Source organism: Pongo abelii, chromosome 7 (genome assembly GCF_028885655.2).
Source record: "Pongo abelii isolate AG06213 chromosome 7, NHGRI_mPonAbe1-v2.0_pri, whole genome shotgun sequence".
NCBI lineage: Eukaryota > Metazoa > Chordata > Mammalia > Primates > Hominidae > Pongo > Pongo abelii.
The window spans coordinates 92,513,406-92,525,605 of NC_071992.2; positions in this window are offsets into that span (position 1 = coordinate 92,513,406).

The window sequence follows — 12,200 nt, forward strand, 5'->3', positions numbered from 1 at the left end:
TCATCATTCAATTACTGTCTATTCATGACTGTTTGGTATGTACCTTTGTGTGGTATCCATGATGCTGACTCACCAGTTCTGCTTTATAGAGGAGAACAAATTTTAAAAGTTTCACTCACCTGAAGGTAAACATTTCTGGTATACTTTTGGTTCCTGGACAAAGATATCCTGTAAAAATAGTTTCCCATCAAACATGAGACTTTCTTAAGCTCACTTTCTTTCATGAAACATAGACTGGAAAAGTATAATTAAGAGCCAAAGGGTTTCAGAAAGGCTTACCTTTGTCTATGCCTCATTGATTGATATTCATTCACATATATGCTCAGTAAAAACCCACACGAGCCTGGTTCTATAACTTCGAACTGGTTTGATTATTTCAGTGAAGATTGAGATATTACACATTATAATAAAAAGCATGAACACTATGGTTACCGGAAGTTTAGGTTCCATACTTTATCATAGAAATAAATACAGGTGGGAGGATTGCTGGAGGCCAGGAGTTCCAGACCAGCCTGGTCAACACAGCAAGACCCTGTCTCTACCTAAAAATTTAAAAAAATTAGCCAGGATGGTGGCACACATCTGTAGTCCCAGCTACTCAGAAGGCTGAGTGAGGAGGATGGCTTGAGCCCAAAAGATCGAGGATGTGGTGAGCTGTGATAATGCCACTGCACTATAGCCTGGGTGACAGAGAGAGACCCTGTCTGAAAAAAAAAAAAAAAAAAAAAAAGAAGGGGGGGCAGAAACAAATACTGTGTTGTTATATTGTTTACTTAGTTCTTTTTTTACTGACCACTCTTTTTGTTGAACTTCATAACAGCTTTTTAAATCTTCCAAAAGCTGTAAACATGCTTCTTGTTATTCTAAGCCAGAGGTTGGCAAATTATGTCCCACAGGACAAATCTGGCTCATATCCTGTTTTGGAAATAGAGTCTTATTGGAACAGAGTCGTGCCCATTTGTCTGTGGCTCTTACCTCCCTATAATAGCAGAGTTTTGTAGTCGCAAAAGAAACTATGTGGCCTACAAAGCCTAAAATATTTATTATCTGGCTCTTTTCAGAAAAATTCTGCCAACTTTGCTCTTACTGGTTACAAAATACTCAGGAGCTAACTTTTCTTTTATGTGGTTGGCATAATTGCTATATTTTTCTCAGAAACTGTCTGGCTTTATAACTTAAACACTGCCTCCTTAATATATACATCTGTATGTAAGCATTTGTCTTATAATTACTATTAGTAAAAAGTAGAAAGAAATATAAGTACAAAAATGTTCCATTTTATTTATATCTTAAGATGTCCAAGGTTAATATAAATTATATTTAAGGCTGATGAATACAACTATAATTATTATATGATAAATATAGAAAATATTTTGCTCAATACATTAAAAACAATAGATTTTGTTTACACGTTCCTAGTGGATACTGAATACTACATTATGATATTTTATTTTAACCTTTCTTTATTTATTTAAACTGTGGAGTATTCATAGCATGTACGAATGCAGAAGATTTTCATAAATAGCATTAATAATTTTTAAGTATTGCATTCATTACCATTCAATTAAATTTTGTTTTTCCGTAACATGTATTTCCATAATTGAAATGATGATACATGGCAAAATATTATTGATTCTACATATAACATTTCACAGATGTAAATAATATGTATGGAAAGGTCAAGCTGAATAATTGATAGTTGTCTATAGAGATTAGTACAATTTTTGATAATTTCTTGCTAATATTGATTGTAAATTAATAGATACTAAAATTTTAATCCAAATTCGTATCTATAATGAATACTTAAAATACTTCTAGTCTCAGAATATATCTTACATTCAGATTTTGAATTAGATTATTTCTAGATTTTCTAACTTATATGTACTTTTACCATACAAAATTTGATATGAAGTATATACTTAGAGTGAGACTTCATTGAACCAGATATTACTTAAAATAGTGTTAGAATGATTCAGACATTATTTACATGATATGAAAATGTAAATTCTATTTTTTCCAGTCATAATTTAAATTTTCTTGATGTTACTGTATTAAGAAACTCAAAGAATTTTTAAAGTGACGCCCCAGTTTTTTATATTACATGCTTCTCACAATTAATTTTGGAAGAGATAACTTTATTTTCTTTCTGTCTTCAATAATATGTCATTAAAATGCAATTTTTCCCTGAATAACATCACTTTCCCCAGCATCAACTCCAATATAGTTTAAAGAAGATTAATTGACATATCCACTGAAAATTGTATTTGATAATCTAATTATAGTTTAGAGTTTGACACTCATTATAAGACAAATTTTTCCTTTCATAGAAAAGAAAAATCAAATGACATGTATAGTAAACAAACAATAATATTATTGTTCTTATTTCATAATTAAAATAGGAATACATAAATTTCAAATAAACATAATCATGTTGGTTTAGGTGGATATATTGATGCACTTTCTGAAAGCTTGAATACTATTATTCATTATGATATTATTTATTTCTTCTATGGAGGGCTGTGTTATGTTAGAATTATCAAAATGGATGTTTGTGGCAACTAGGTAATAAATGGAGTTTTAGTCCATGTTCAAATCCCAAGAAGCAGAATCACCCAGTAGTTATTTCCTCTGTTCTTGAGTAATAAGTAAAATAGACATTCTCAGCAACAGGCAGAATTTTCAAACTGGCTCCCTGACTCATGCACTGAGTGCCATTATGTTGCAAAGTAAGTACATCTTTAGCAACATTGCTTCCTTGGGTGAATTGCAGAAATTAGGTAGAGAGTGTTATGGTCTCCATGTTTTTGTTCCCCAGAATCCATATTTTGAAACTTAAACTAAGATGATACCAAAGCATAAAATTTTCTGAAACTAGAAGAAAAACCAAAACCAGACACCCATGGTGTTAATTTGGGAGGCATGAAAGCTGTGAGGAGCAGAAGTTTGTAAGCTTATTATAACAGTTTTAGAAATGAAATCCTTTTCCTTTATGCATTGTATTTAGGCATTTATAAGAAAAATGCAGAAAATTAAAGCCTTAACAAGTTGAAATTACTTGTTATGTCATTTGTTTGTAATAGTCATTCTAAAGGTCACATTAACTGTGTTTTTCATATTTGCTAAGAACAAACACATTTCTAGGGCGTTCTGCACTCCCGTGTTCTATCACATGAAGTACAATAGCACAGTCTAGGAAAATATCTTTCGTTTTGATAAATGAACATGTCTAAGGGGTTACATGCAGATAAGCAGGTATGCTTGAAAACTGTGTCACACTTGAGAATTTGCTATTTATTAATGCATCCTTCTCCATGTTCTTCCATGTTTCTTATTTATTGATTTGGAAAATTTGTTAGATATGATAAATATCATTAATTATGATTCCACTAACTTATAATGTTATTTTGCCTAAGGAAGTTGGCCTTTTCTTCATGTGTCTTTTCTTCTTTCTTTCCTATTTCTTTATTTTCTTCATTTCATTCCCTATTGGTTCTTCCCTCCCATTGCCTTCTTTTCCCTCTCTTGCTTCCATGCTTTACTGCACTTTTTCAGGAATAGTACATAATTTTTCCAAAATATTTCAAATTCTTTTATAATTGTAATTATTGATAGTATTCTAGATCATTTACATGACAATTAATTTTAACAATCTTTTCAAAATTAAAAAAAGTAAAATATAATGAATATGTAGTTTGCTAAGATTAAATTATTATTACACTAAAATTAAATATTCTTAATCAATTAACTTTTTTAATTGGAGAAAATTATTTATAAACTGCTTTATTCTGTTGCAAGTAATGCGCTTTTCCTAGATTCTAAAATATTGCACTTTTAACTCTTCAATTACAACAGTAATTGTAAATTCCTTCAAGATAACTTTTATCAGGATTTCTAATGCTGAGACAATTTTGCAGATCATCAGAACACTGCAAAAAAGTCATTAGTAAGTTAGCCAGATGTTTCAACAAATGTATTGAGTAGAAGCCTAATAAAAAACATTACTCAATACATTTATTGAGAGATGCTGGCTAATACTTTTTAAAAAGTTAAAGGTAGATTTTTAAAAAGTTGACTAATTAATATAACTGTAACTCAATATTAAACTAATTGTTTCTTCTATTCAAGTATGTTTCTTGAAAAGGGCTTATCTCTTTGTGTTCATTGAATTTCTTTTCTTTCTATGCACTGACTTACTGTTAAGCGCCAGGTACTATTTTAAATACAAGCATTACATCATTAAATAATCATACTATGTGTGGGATAATTTAATACAGTACTTTTACACATTAGGAAACTAAGGATTATGTAGCTACTGTATCTTATCTGAGTAAGTGACAGCTAGTAAGGATAGAGCTGGTATATGAGACTAAGTCTAACTCTAAAGCTTATTTTCCCATTTCCAGTTTTGTATTTTGACAATAGTATGTGAAAATAAAACATAATTTTTAAATATTTAATTCATTTTAGTATTTTATTTTTGATAATATTTTATTAATAGGTATGTGTATTTGCATTTATATGCATACACCAACAAATATACACATTTATATAAATATATATGTATATCTACATAGACACATAAATAAATTATTCTGAAGTGTTGGGTAACAAAAGGAAAAAACTCAGGTAATTTTACTTAATGTGCAGACTTCAGCTTGCTGTTAGCAGTGATTATTGTAAAGTATTAAATTATAATTCCTTCAGCTTGAATTATTCGAATAATGATAGAGTTGCTGAAGGAAAGTCTGTTGCATTTCCTAATGCTTACAAGAAAATATAGTATATTGCCATGCACTTGTCTTATTTCACATTACTTACTAATTTGTAACCAGGCAGCAATTTATCAATGAAATCATTTTTCATCATTAGGATTTTGTAAATGCATCTTTTCTATTGCAAGATATACTTTTATCAAGAGTATTTATGTCTAGAAGTTATATGAGAAGAGTTCTGAAAAATTCGATCAATTGCATTGTCAGCATGGAGAATATTGACTGAAACAATTATTCAGTTTAACTGTGGAATGATTTGTTCTTCATATACTTAATAGTATTAGCAAGGCTAGAAACTAGCATTTATGAAATGCTTTCTGTTTTGCAGGCACTATTCTGAGAGTTTTTTCTTAAACAAGCTAATGTAAATAAAAATAATTAGCTCAGTCTTATTAGTAAGTACAGTAGTATTATTTTCTATTTTACATAGAAATTAGTAAAGAAAATGAGTCTCACAGGCAGAAAATGAGGGTAATTGTCTATTCACATGTATAGACTAAACCAAAATCAATCTGTTACTAACGGTTCAAAAAGAAACCTATTTTCATGATAATATTTCAATTTCATTTATTTCACTTATCTATTTAATATATAAATATTATGTGCCAGACACTAGGACACTCAGTGTTAAAGACACAACATTAATCAAAATAGTACAAAACATTTTCTCACATAAACTAAATATCCTAAAGTTAGAAATAGACAGTAAACTATATATATATATATACACATATATATGTGTATATATGTACATATATACACATATATATGTGTATATATATACATATATATGTGTATATATGTACATATATACACATATATATGTGTATATATATATGTCAGACCGTGATAAATGCCACGAAGAAACCAATGTTGAGTAAAAATATAGAAAAATACATTTGGAGGCTGTCTTTTAAAAAGGAAGTCTGGAAAGGTAACGAGGTATTCTCTAACAAGGCGACATAGGAGCAGATAACTGAAGGAGGTGAGAGAGGGGGCCATGAATCCATCTAGAGCACAAACAATCCAAACAGGAGAAAACTCATGCAATCCTGATGTATGCTCATGTTTGACATGTTTGAAGAATAGCAAAGGGGCCAGTAAAGCAGAATCTGGTAGAAGACTAAGTCAGGACGCAGGCAGTGGCCAGATTATGTTTCTATGTAAACCATCAAATCAACAGGCTATTAAAAGACTTTGATTTTTACCCAGAGTGATATGTAAGGTACAGGAACATTTTGATGAGATGGATGTTTAAAATTGCCTTTTATTTTAAGTGAAATACTCTTACTGTTTTGTGGCAAATGGAGTCTAGAGTAGTAAGGGTGTAAACAGGGAATATTAAGTTAGTCTATTATAATAGTCCAGGCAAGTAATAATGGTGGGCTTCGACCAGAGTAATGTTAGTGGGGGTAGTTAAGTTATACAGATTTGGCTATGCTTTGATGATAGACCCAAGAAGATTTGCTGATATGTGGGTGTAAAAGATACACAGAATTCAGGTATGACTCTACAGTCATAGGCCTGAGCAGAAGAGTGAATGGAGAAGCCATTTATTCAGATGAGAAAGATTGTAGTAGAATCAAGTTTAGAAGAGAAAATTATTTAGTTTAGGTCATATTGAGTTATAAGTACCTATTAAATACCTATGTACATATTTCAAATAGGCAGTCAGATATATGAATCAGAATTTGAACTGCAGGTAGACTTTTGAGTCATCAATAGGCAGTACTGTATTTAAAGCCATAAAATATGGTGAGATCCATTGTAATTGAGTGTAGATATGAAAATAAAAAAAAAAAAAAGAGGCCCAAGAAATGAGATTGGGTCACCATCTCACCCTTTAGAGAGAGAGAAGATGAGCAGGAAGGAATCCACAACAGACTATGAAGGAGTTTCCAGCAAGGTAGAAGGAGAATCAAAAAGAGAATTGTGTACTTTTGATAAAAATTACAAAAGTTTTAAAGAAGAGGAAACGATATGCTGACACAATTTTAAAATTGCTGAAAAGTGCCCATTGGATTTAGCTTTATGGAGATCTTGGTGACTAACAAGAGGAATTCGGCGGAGAAGTAGAATTCAGTGGGATGAAATCAATGTGTAGACAGCAAGTTTAGACAATTGTTTTATTTTTTAAAAACTTTACCAAGGTATATTTTCTACATCATAAAGTAGACAGTACTTTTGAGTGTTGATGTAAATGGGAGTATTGCTGTAAATTGGAGAAGCAGCTGGACTATAATATAAGGTGAAGGGAGGTGGGTTTCTAAATTTTAGTTAGTTAATTAATTTGTTTTTAAATGGGAGAGATTTCAGTATGAATATGATGATGGGAACCAACCGAGACATTTATACAGAAGGGAAAAACATGCAAAGAGCAAAACTCAAAAGTGTGTGAAGTAGAGGAGATAGTATACAGGGCAGAAGTTGAGAGGTTAGCTTTATCTAAGAGGAAAGACAATGTACCTTCTTATAATAGGAAGGAAGGTAGCATATGTAGGTAGAGATGCAGGTCGGTGGGTATAGTTGTTGGTGGAGGTTTTTGTAAAGCCTCTACTGATTGGTTTCATTTTCTCAGTGAAGCTTAAAGCACAGTCATCAACTAAAGGTGTAAGTGTCTGTGTGTTGATGGGGTAGGGTCTCTGGAAGTCTGACTAGAGAGAAGACAATATGAAATAGCCCTTGAGAGAATGAACCAGTTAAGAAAATGACGGCTAGATAGTACCAAGTTTCCATGTGAAATTGGAGGTCATGCACTTAAAATAACGTTAATCAGCACAGTTGGACATTTTCTGCAATCACAATTAGAGGTATAGGAGTATGTTCAAGTAGGAACTGAATTAGATTTGATCAGGTGTTAATCTAGGTGTGACTTTGCCCAAGAAGTGGGCAGGGAGGAGGACAGAAACTGAGAACATTACAGTAAGTGAAAAAAGTCAGCCACAGAAAGACAAATACTGCATGATCTGGTTGATGTGGAAATTTAAAAAGTCAGTCTCATAAAAGCAGAGTGGAATGGTGGTTACCAGAGTTTGGGGATGTTGGGAAGACGTTGGTCAAAAGATACAAAATTACAATCAGACAAGAGGATTAAATTCACGATATGTATTGTATAGCATGGTGACTATAGTTAATGAGGATATATTGTATTATTGAAAAATGCTGGGTGAAGGAGCCAAGATGGCCGAATAGGAACAGCTCCGGTCTACAGCTCCCAGCGCGAGGGACGCAGAAGACGGGTGATTTCTGCATTTCCATCTGAGGTACCGTGTTCATCTCATTAGGGAGTGCCAGACAGTGGGCGCAGGTCAGTGGGTGAGTGCACCGTGTGCCAGCTGAAGCAGGGACGAGGCATTGCCTCACTCGGGAAGCACAAGGGATCAGGGAGTTCCCTTTCCAGGGGTGACAGACGGCACCTGGAAAATCGGACCACTCCCACCCGAATACTGTGCTTTTCCGACGGGCTTACGAAACGGTGCCCCAGGAGAGTATAGCCCGCACCTGGCTCAGAGGGTCCTACGCCCACGGAGTCTCCCCGATTGCTAGCACAGCATTCTGAGATCAAACAGCAAGTCGGCAGCGAGGCTGGGGGAGGGGCGCCCGCCATTGCCCAGGCTCGCTTAGGTAAACAAAGCAGCCAGAAAGCTTGAACTGGGTGGAGCCCACCACAGCTCAAGGAGGCCTGCCTGCCTCTGTAGGCTCCACCTCTGGGGGCAGGGCACAGACAAAAAGACAGCAGTAACCTCTGCAGACTTAAATGTCCCTGTCTGACAGCTTTGAGGAGAGCAGTGGTTCTCCCAGCACGCAACTGGAGATCTGAGAAAGGGCTGACTGCCTCCTCACGTGGGTCCCTGACCCCTGACCCCCGAGCAGCCTAACTGGGAGGCACCCCCCAGCAGGGGCAGACTGACACCTTGCACGGCCGGCCAGGTACTCCAACAGACCTGCAGCTGAGGGTCCTGTCTGTTAGAAGGAAAACTAACAGAAAGGACATCCACACCAAAAACCCATCTGTACATCACCATCATCAAAGACCAAAAGTAGATAAAACCACAAAGATGTGGAAAAAACAGAGCAGAAAAACTGGAAACTCTAAAAAGCAGAGTGCCTCTCCTCCTCCAAAGGAACGCAGTTCCTCACCAGCAACGGAACAAAGCTGGACAGAGAATGACTTTGACGAGCTGAGAGAAGAAGGCTTCAGACGATCAAATTACTCCGAGCTACAGGAGGATATTCAAACCAAAGGCAAAGAAGTTGAAAACTTTGAAAAAAATTTAGAAGAATGTATAACTAGAATAACCAATACAGAGAAGTGCTTAAAGGAGCTGATGGAGCTGAAAACCAAGGCTCGAGAACTACGTGAAGAATGCAGAAGCCTCAGGAGCCGATGCGATCAAATGGAAGAAAGGGTATCAGCCCTGGAAGATGAAATGAATGAAATGAAGCGAGAAGGGAAGTTTAGAGAAAAAAGAATAAAAAGAAACGAGCAAAGCCTCCAAGAAATGTGGGACTATGTGAAAAGACCAAATCTACGTCTGATTGGTGTACCTGAAAGTGACGGGGAGAATGGAAACAAGTTGGAAAACACTCTGCAGGATATTATCCAGGAGAACTTCCCCAATCTAGCAAGGGAGGCCAACATTCAGTTTCAGGAAATACAGAGAACACCACAAAGATACTCCTCGAGAAGAGCAAATCCAAGACACATAATTGTCAGATTCACCAAAGTTGAAATGAAGGAAAAAATGTTAACGGCAGCCAGAGAGGAAGGTCGGGTTACCATCAAAGGGAAGCCCATCAGACTAACAGCGGATCTCTCTGCAGAAACCCTACAAGCCAGAAGAGAGTGGGGGCCAATATTCAACATTCTTAAAGAAAAGAATTTTCAACCCAGAATTTCATATCCAGCCAAACTAAGCTTCATAAGTGAAGGAGAAATAAAATACTTTACAGACAAGCAAATGCTGAGAGATTTTGTCACCAACAGGCCTGCCCTAGAAGAGCTCCTGAAGGAAGTGCTAAACATGGAAAGGCACAACCGCTACCAGCCACTGCAAAATCATACCGAAATGTAAAGACCATCGAGACTGGGAAGAGACTGCATCAACTAACGAGCAAAATAACCAGCTAACATCATAATGACAGGATCAGATGCACACATAACAATATTAACTTTAAATGTAAATGGACTAAATGCTCCAATTAAAAGACACAGACTGGCAAATTGGATAAAGACTCAAGACCCATCAGTGTGCTGTATTCAGAAACCCATCTCACGTGCAGAGACACACATAGGCTCAAAATAAAAGGATGGAGGAAGATCTACCAAGCAAATGGAAAACAAAAAAAGGCAGGGGTTGCAATCCTAGTCTCTGATAAAACAGACTTTAAACCAACAAAGATAAAAAGAGACAAAGAAGGCCATTACATAATGGTAAAGGGATGAATTCAACAAGAAGAGCTAACTATCCTAAATATATATGCACCCAATACAGGAGCACCCAGATTCATAAAGCAAGTCCTGAGTGAGCTACAAAGAGTCTTAGACTCCCACACATTAATAATGGGAGACTTTAACACCCCACTGTCAACATTAGACAGATCAACGAAACAGAAAGTCAACAAGGATACCCAGGAATTGAACTCAGCTCTGCACCAAGTGGACCTAACAGACATCTACAGAACTCTCCACCCCAAATCAACAGAATATACATTTTTTTCAGCACCACACCACACCTATTCCAAAATTGACCATATACTTGGAAGTAAAGCTGTCCTCACTAAATGTTAAAGAACAGAAATTATAACAAACTATCTCTCAGATCACAGTGCAATCAAGCTAGAACTCAGGATTAAGAATCTCACTCAAAACCGCTCAACTACATGGAAACTGAACAACCTGCTCCTGAATGACTACTGGGTACATAACGAAATGAAGGCAGAAATAAAGATGTTCTTTGAAACCAACGAGAACCAAGACACAACATACCAGAATCTCTGGGATGCATTCAAAGCAGTGTGTAGAGGGAAATTTATAGCACTAAACGCCCACAAGAGAAAGCAGGAAAGATCCAAAATTGACACCCTAACATCACAATTAAAAGAACTAGAAAAGCAAGAGCAAACACATTCAAAAGCTAGCAGAAGGCAAGAAATAACTAAAATCAGAGCAGAACTGAAGGAAATAGAGACACAAAAAACCCTTCAAAAAATAAATGAATCCAGGAGCTGGTTTTTTGAAAGGATCAACAAAATTGATAGACCGCTAGCAAGATTAATAAAGAAAAAAAGAGAGAAGAATCAAATAGATGCAATAAAAAATGATGAAGGGGATATCACCACCGATCCCACAGAAATACAAACTACCATCAGAGAATATTACAAACACCTCTACGCAAATAAACTAGAAAATCTAGAAGAAATGGATAAATTCCTCAACACATACACTCTCCCAAGACTAAACCAGGAAGAAGCTGAATCTCTGAATAGACCAATAACAGGAGCTGAAATTGTGGCAATAATCAATAGCTGACCAACCAAAAAAAGTCCAGGACCAGATGGGTTCACAGCCGAATTCTACCAGAGGTACAAGGAGGAGCTGGTACCATTCCTTCTGAAACTATTCCAATCAATAGAAAAAGAGGGAATCCTCCCTAACTCATTTTCTGAAGCCAGCATCATCCTGATACCAAAGCCTGGCAGAGACACAACAAAAAAAGAGAATTTTAGACCAATATCCTTGATGAACATTGATGCAAAAATCCTCAATAAAATACTGGCAAACAGAATCCAGCAGCACATCAAAAAGCTTATCCACCATGATCAAGTGGGCTTCATCCCTGGGATGCAAGGCTGGTTCAATATATGCAAATCAATAAATGTAATCCAGCATATAAACAGAACCAAAGACAAAAACCACATGATTATTTCAATAGATGCAGAAAAGGCCTTTGACAAAATTCAACAACCCTTCATGCTAAAAACTCTCAATAAATTAGGTATTGATGGGACGTATCTCAAAATAATAAGAGCTATTTATGACAAACCCACAGCCAATATCATACTGAATGGGCAAAAACTGGAAGCATTCCCTTTGAAAACTGGCACAAGACAGGGATGCCCTCTCTCACCACTTCTATTCAACATAGTGTTGGAAGTTCTGGCCAGGGCAATTAGGCAAGAGAAGGAAATCAAGGGTATTTAATTAGGAAAAGAGGAAGTCAAATTGTCCCTGTTTGCAGATGACATGATAGTATATCTAGAAAACCCCATTGTCTCAGCCCAAAATCTCCTTAAGCTGATAAGCAACTTCAGCAAAGTCTCAGGATACAAAATCAATGTACAAAAATCACAAGCATTCTTATACACCAATAACAGACAAACAGAGAGCCAAATCATGAGTGAACTCCCATTCACAATTGCTTCAAA